This window comes from Capra hircus, chromosome 23 (genome assembly GCF_001704415.2).
Source record: "Capra hircus breed San Clemente chromosome 23, ASM170441v1, whole genome shotgun sequence".
Lineage (NCBI taxonomy): Eukaryota > Metazoa > Chordata > Mammalia > Artiodactyla > Bovidae > Capra > Capra hircus.
Window position 1 is genome coordinate 18,724,128 of NC_030830.1, and position 7,401 is coordinate 18,731,528.

A 7,401-nucleotide genomic window follows, 5' to 3' on the forward strand; every position below is an offset into this window, starting at 1 on the left:
ATGGGAAGTACAATCCTTCCACAGAGATGGAGGGAGGAAATGTATATTTCTAAAGAAAAATACAATCCACTGAGTAAGAAATTGTATCAACACACAATTGGACAAAATTGCAGAAATGGATTGTAAAATATGCCAATATTTTTGGGTAGGGTGAGTATTTCACCTAAAGATTATACTGCAGTATTTGTGAAATAACTTCCTACCATTTATGTTTATCATTAGAATGTAACATTACCATGGCTTAGTGCAGGGCTTTCCCATCTATTAAGTAGTTCAGTTGTGAGAGAGAATAACTGAAAATCTAGAAGTCCTGACCCAGTGAATACTTTACTCGACAAATATACTTCCCAGTTCCTTTTCGAATACACCCAGGTCTAAAGCGATAGCTTTCTTATATTTCATGGGCTGTAAGCATTTTATTGGAGAAGGAAATGGCAGCCCACTCCAGTACTCCTGCCTGGAGAATCCCATGGACAGAGGAATCTGGAAGGTTACAGTCCATGGGGTTGCAAAGAGTCAGACACGACTGAGCGACTTCACTTCACTTAAGCATTTTATACTGTGTTCCTCAGGAAGACTCCATTATTAAGAGCTGCTAAGATCTCCTTCTGCTTAAAACACAATATCAAATCTCAGCTACTGGTTAAGGTTGAAGGTAACTGGCTTCTTGGTGTTTCCTCACTCTACACAGGTGAAAGTGGTCAAAGTTGAAGCCAAATTTTCCTTGAGATAAAAAGCCAGGATCCTCTAACACAAGAAAGCATTTAAATCTCCCACCTAGACAGGGACTTGAACCCTGGACCCTCAGATTAAAAGTCTGATGCTCTACCGACTGAGCTACCCAGGCTCCGAGAACACATGGCTTACTTTGTTTCCCTTGTACACTTCAATGACTTTGGGGGCATTTTTAGTCCCCTAAGGTAAGGAATGGAGAAGGCAATGGCACCCCACTCCAGTACTCTTGCCTGGAAAATCCCATGGGTGGAGGAGCCTGGTGGGCTGCAGTCCATGGGGTCACTAGGAGTCAGACACGACTGAGCGACTTCACTTTCACTTTCATGCCTTGGAGAAGGAAATGGCAACCCACTCCAGTGTTCTTGCCTGGAGAATCCCAGGGATGACGGAGCCTGGTGGGCTGCCATCTGTGGGGTCGCACAGAGTTGGACACGACTGAAGCGACTTAGCAGCAGCAGCAGCAGCAAGGCAAGGAAAAGTAAGAAACCCATTCCAATATTCTTGGAGGCAACCCATTCCAATATTCTCAAAAACCTGGAGGGCTACAGTACATGGTGTCGCAAAGAGTTGGGCATGACCAAACACACACACACACACACACACACACACACACACACACACACACAAGATAATTTTGACAAATTTGACATTCCCTCTCACATTTTTTCCAGTGGACATTTAACATTTTTCTTCATAAATTTCTATTTTTGCTGAAGGATATAAATTCCTTGTATCAAAGGAATTTTAAAACTATAATAACTTAACACCTACCAACATCTATTGGCACTAGTGGTAAAGAACACGCCTGCCTATGCAGGATATGTAAACAGACATGGGTTTGATCCCTGGGTAGAGAAGATCTCCTGGAGAAGGGCCTGGCAACTGACTCCAGTATTCTTGTTTGGAAAATCCCAAGGACAGAGGAGCCTGGCAGGCTATAGTCCATAGGATCACAAAGAGTTGGACAGAACTTAAGTGACAGCACATGTACGACATCTATTGAGAGAGAAAAGAAATCTCCTATTTCCTTCAATTTATTTTTTCTATTCCGTGTCTTTCCTAGAACTTTATTCCAATACAACAACATTTTGCATTTAGTCTTTTCTTGATCTTCTTACCATGCTTCTCTGTACCAAATACAGGTATAAATATTAAAATTTGATGTTATTTCCTTTGAATATTAAAAATACTTCCTGTGGATTGTGCTAATCTGCATCTACTTGCACATAACCAAGGCATGATAAAAACAGATAATAATTTGAAAAACCCTTTAATGGAGGAGGTAATAGAAGTAAATGTGGAATTTGTCATTCTCCCTCCTCCATGAAGTTGTATACAAAATCATCCTGGAAGTTCTCTTGAGGTTCAGTGATTAAAACTTTGCCTTCCAATGCAGGAGACACAGATTCCAGGAGCCAAGATTCCATATGCCTCACGGCCAAAAAACCAAAACATAAAATGGAAGCAATATTGTAACAAATTCAACAGACTTTAAAAACGGGCCATATTAAAAAAAAAAAAAAAAAAGACAACAACAACAGCTTGAAGGATTCAGTTTTTCCAGTTGTGTCCATGATGGGAATCAGAGAGGAGAGCACCCCGGGACAGTGTGTCACAGTCAAATGTCTTAATTTATCAGAATTGTCTTAATTTATCAAGCGGAAGGCTGAAAATTTTCCATGGAAGTTGAGAACGTGGGACTTGACTGCCACACTTCTATGGTAGACTGTTTCTCGAGAGATGAATTTTAGAAAAGTAAATACCTTAGGAAAGGTAAAATAAGTAAGATTTAGAAGTAGATTTAGTTCAATTGTTTTAATATAGTTAAACAATGGAGTTGCTGGAAAACTTGCAGCTAAGGTTAGTTCAAATACACTGATTGCTGGCTTATCCAACAAGCTTCAGTGGCTCCACTCTGCTTATAAATGGATGTGCCCTCATTGATATTCAATTTGTTGTTATTGTTCAGTCGCTAAGTCATGTCAGACACTTGTGACACCATGGACTGCAGCATACCACGCTCCTCTCTGATTCACTATTTCCTGGAGCTTGCTCAAATTCCTGTCAGTCGAGTTGCTGATGCTGTCTCATTCTTTGCCACCCCCTTCTTTTGTTTCCAGTCTTGCCCAGCATCAGGGTCTTTTCCAATAAATCAGCTCTTCACATCATGTGGCCAAAGTATTGAAGCTTCAGCTTCAGCAATAGTCTTTCAATTAATATTCAGGGTTGATTTTCTTTAGGACTGACTGATTTAATCTCTTTGAAGTTTAAGGGACTCTCAAGAATCTTCTTTAGTACCACAATTCGAAAGCATCAATTCTTCGGCACTCAGCCTTCTTTATGGTCCACAGCTCTCACATCCACACATGACTACTGGAAAAACCACAGCTTTGATAACAAGTGATAATCCTATATGTGTTAGGAAAATAGGCCGCTGATTAAAAAAAAAAAAAAACATACCTTTGACTGTACAGACCTTTGTTGGCAAAGTGATATTCAACTGCATTACCACAAATGGTTTTTCAAACATAGGAATGATTTCTTTTATTTTTTCCCACGTCTTTTTCCTTCCTTCCCCTAGCTCACTCTTCCCTTTTCTTGGACTCTCTTCTGTCCTCTTGAGAATCAGAAGGTTCCACCAAGTCTGCTTTTTCCCATTCTGCCAAATATTCAATCTCTGACCTGCTTCTTCATAAGTTTGCCTGGGCTCACAGGAGGAACTGCCGAGGGAACCAAGGAGGGGCCAATGGAGCAAAGCCATAAGGAAACTCTCACTTGAGAAGAACCTATCAAAAATCTCAAGAGATTTTTCTTTGTCTGCAAGGGAGCCAGGTTTTTTGGAATTCCATTTCTGATTGGATGTTTGGGTCTCTTTTGACGGGGACCAGGAGTTCCTATGTTTGAAAACAGGATATTTGTTTCTGAAGCTGATCTCAGGGAATGCGGCTTTTGGAAGTCCCTGCACACCAAGGCTCCTGTTATTTGAGGCTGCCTCTGAGCAGTACCTTCAAGAAATTGCAGCGCTAGATGCTAAATAAGAACTTCACACAGAAGTAACTAGAAGCCACAAAAATATTGCCCACTGAATTCAAATGCCAAATTTCTCCAATTTAACTTCCCTCCAATGTCTGTAGTCCCGCCTCTGACAGAAGAGTAACTGTGACAGAGGAGTTGAAGCGGAAGGAGGCAGGGGAATTCTTGTTTCGTGTCCTCTTGCTTTTGGATGAAGAAGTTGCATTTCCTCTGGGATTCCTTCTCCCTTTCCCATTTGCCATTCCCTACTTGTCCTTTGGATCTCAGTTCAGATACTACCTTCTGGAACTTTTTGCTGACTCAAGACTGGTTTAGAAACTCCTGAAATATACCTAGAATTCCCGAGATTATTTCAGTCTCATCAATAGTGTTTATTACATGTTTCATTATAACTGTCTCTTGTACGAGTCTTCCATTAGCATGCCCAGGGTTTAGTCTTTAAATATCGCATATATGCAAAAGTCTTTCCATCTTGGACTGCTCCTTCAAACTCCAAATTCACGTATCCAGCTGCCTTCTTGACAAGTAGGCAAGTGGTCACTAGTTATTCCAGTTTCCAAATCTTCAGCTGTCCAGGAATAAAGCCTGACTCCTGAGCTACTGGAGCAAAGGATGAATGAAAATAACACGTGAGGCTCCAAGCGAATGGGAACCTCTTCTAAAGAAGGTACAGTTTCCTATAAGGCTTCTGAATAATGTTTTTAAGAATGTATTTATTTGGTTGTTTCACATTTTGAAAAGATAATACACTCATAGAGTTCAGATGAAGTATAAATAGTTTACAGTTAAAAGTTTCCTTCCCATCCCTGTTACTTGCCTACCTGGTTCCTACTTTTTCTCTACCTTTCACAGGTTTCTAGTATTTGTTATTTAACTTTCTGGAGTTTCTTTATTCACTTATATGTGAATATATAGATTCATATGTTTGGGGTTTGCTTTTGACGCCCCACAACATATTTTGGGAATCTTTACACATTGATAACATAAAAGCTTCCTTGTTTGTCTTTGCTTAGTTTTACATTTTGTTGCAAAGTAAAACATACAGAGAAGTAAGTAGAATCTTATTTCTGCATCCATTGAGATGATTGCATGTGTTTCTTTCATTTTTAAAATATTAGTATTCTTTTTTTTGGCTGCACAGCTTGTGGGAGTCTAGTTCCCTGACCAGGGATCAAACCTAGGCCCCCTGCAATGCAAGGATGGTGTCCTAACCACTGGACTGTCAGAGAATTCCTTCCTTAATAGGATTAATTAGTGTGGATTGAATTTATATTCTTCAGCCAACTTTCATTCTTTGGATAAATCCAACCTGGTAGTCCTGTATTATCTTTCACACTTAGGTGGCTAGACAGTGGGTCAATATTTTATTGAAGAGTTTTGTATCTATGATCATGAATGAGCCTGGCTTCAATTCTCTTTTTAAATATTGTCCTTGTCAGATTTTTGTATCAAGGCTATACTAGACACAGAAAGAGTTGGAAAGAGTATATTCTTTTTTACACTCTAGAAGAATGGAACAGTTCTTTCTTTACTGTTTGACCAAATCCTCTAGTAAATCCATCAGTGCCTAGAGCATTTGTTTTGAGAAAAGTTTAAATTATTGATTTAAGTATATTCCAATAAACCTGACTTCAAAAAATGTCCTCTGGCAAGTTACATTTCCAGTCGATTTTGGATTCAGGCCCACTAGTATTATCATCATCATCTGATAGAAAGGATATCTTGCACTCCTTCTGAGCCTACCATTTTTTACTGATTCAATAATTTATGCTTTATATCATCAAGTTCACAGCACAATAGTTCACACGTTAGTGTATAATCTGTATAATATACTGTAATAGCATACTACAATATTATAGTATATTGTTGTATGTTATATACTATACTATATATTGTATATTATAACATGTAATTATTATTATATATAATAATGCTATATAATAACAATAGTAAATTTCCCACAAAGTGTCTGCCACCTTTTATATATCATCTCATTTAATCCCTAAAGTAACTCTTGACAGGTAACCTGTCATTATTTCACAGATGGAGGAACTAACCCTAAGAGGTTAGAGTATTTACTGACCAAAGTTTATATGACTTATCTGTTGAGAATTTGGTGCCCTTAATTTTCCATATCAGTTCCCTCAAATGAGCATCCAATTTCTCAAGGGTATGTGTAGGCTATTTATATATTTTTGGTTTTCCTATTATTAAATTCATTCCTAAATATTTTATATTTCTATTGCTATTGTGAATAAAGTCTCTTATTCTTTACACTTTCAAATTACTGTTAGCACAGTGTATATGTGTTTTTAGTACTATTAACTTTATTTTGTAACTGTTCACAAAATGTCATGCATCTGTTCTGGTGAGAAAGTTTATGACTTTTATAAAAGGATACATAAATTCAGAAAAGCTTATACATTGCTGCCTGAAGTCCAGGTTTTCTCAAAGCTTGTAGCAAGTTCATTGTCATTTATCCTTACGTGTGAACAGACTGCTTAGACACTGAAACAAACACCAGACTTTGTAACTTTGGACCCTTCAAAACCATATACTGGAGAAGTTTCATAACTGAATTTTTTTTCTTTCCCTAGGTAGTGAATTCAAAATCATAGGCTTTTGAGATAAATCTTCATATTTTTAGGCCACTGTCTGTATAACCACAGGAAGAAGTCAGACAACAGGCCAACCAACTTTTCTAGATGTTATGAATCTCAAAATTTATTCTCATTCATATGAGAATATGAATATGCACACCTTTACATATTTAGGTGTGCAAATAACATGCACTTCCTAATTTCATTTTTTCTTGATAATTTTCCCAAGACATGTTTTACTTCCTTTTTATCTAGGACATGATGGCAACAATATTCAATATAGTAGAAAATGTTGAGAAAGTTACATTGCAAGATTAAGTTTGGGTGAATTCTAAGAAAGCAAGCTTTATATACCAACAGTTTGATTTGTTCTTTGCTGGGATTTTATCCAACAATATATTCTTGAGTTAAAGATCCCAATCTTCCTACTGCAATAATTCATGGAACCTATACTATTTTATCTCAATATTCTTCAATATTCACAATGTTGAATTTTTTTTAATTTTTATTTTTACTTTATTTTACTTTACAATACTGTATTGGTTTTGCCATACATTGACATGAATCCACCACGGGTGTACATGCGTTCCCAAACATGAACCCCCCTCCCACCTCCTTCCCCATAACATCTCTCTGGGTCATCCCCATGCACCAGCCCCAAGCATGCTGTATCCTGCATCGGACATAGACTGGCGATTCGATTCTTACATGATAGTATACATGTTTCAATGCCATTCTCCCAAATCATCCCACCCTCTCCCTCTCCCTCTGAGTCCAAAAGTCCACTATACACATCTGTGTCTTTTTTGCTGTCTTGCATACAGGGTCATCATTGCCATCTTTCTAAATTCCATATATATGTGTTAGTATACTGTATTGGTGTTTTTCTTTCTGGCTTACTTCACTGTGTATAATCGGCTCCAGTTTCATCCATCTCATCAGAACTGATTCAAATGTATTCTTTTTAATGGCTGAGTAATACTCCACAGCTTTCTTATCCATTCATCTGCTGATGGACATCTAGGTTGTTTCC

At 37.9% G+C, this 7,401-nt stretch overlaps 1 non-coding gene across 1 annotated transcript; it reads right to left on the reverse strand.

Annotated features, from left to right (window-relative positions):
* On the reverse strand, nt 775-847 carry TRNAK-UUU. Its single transcript has one exon. It is a non-coding gene; the product is annotated as a tRNA-Lys (tRNA).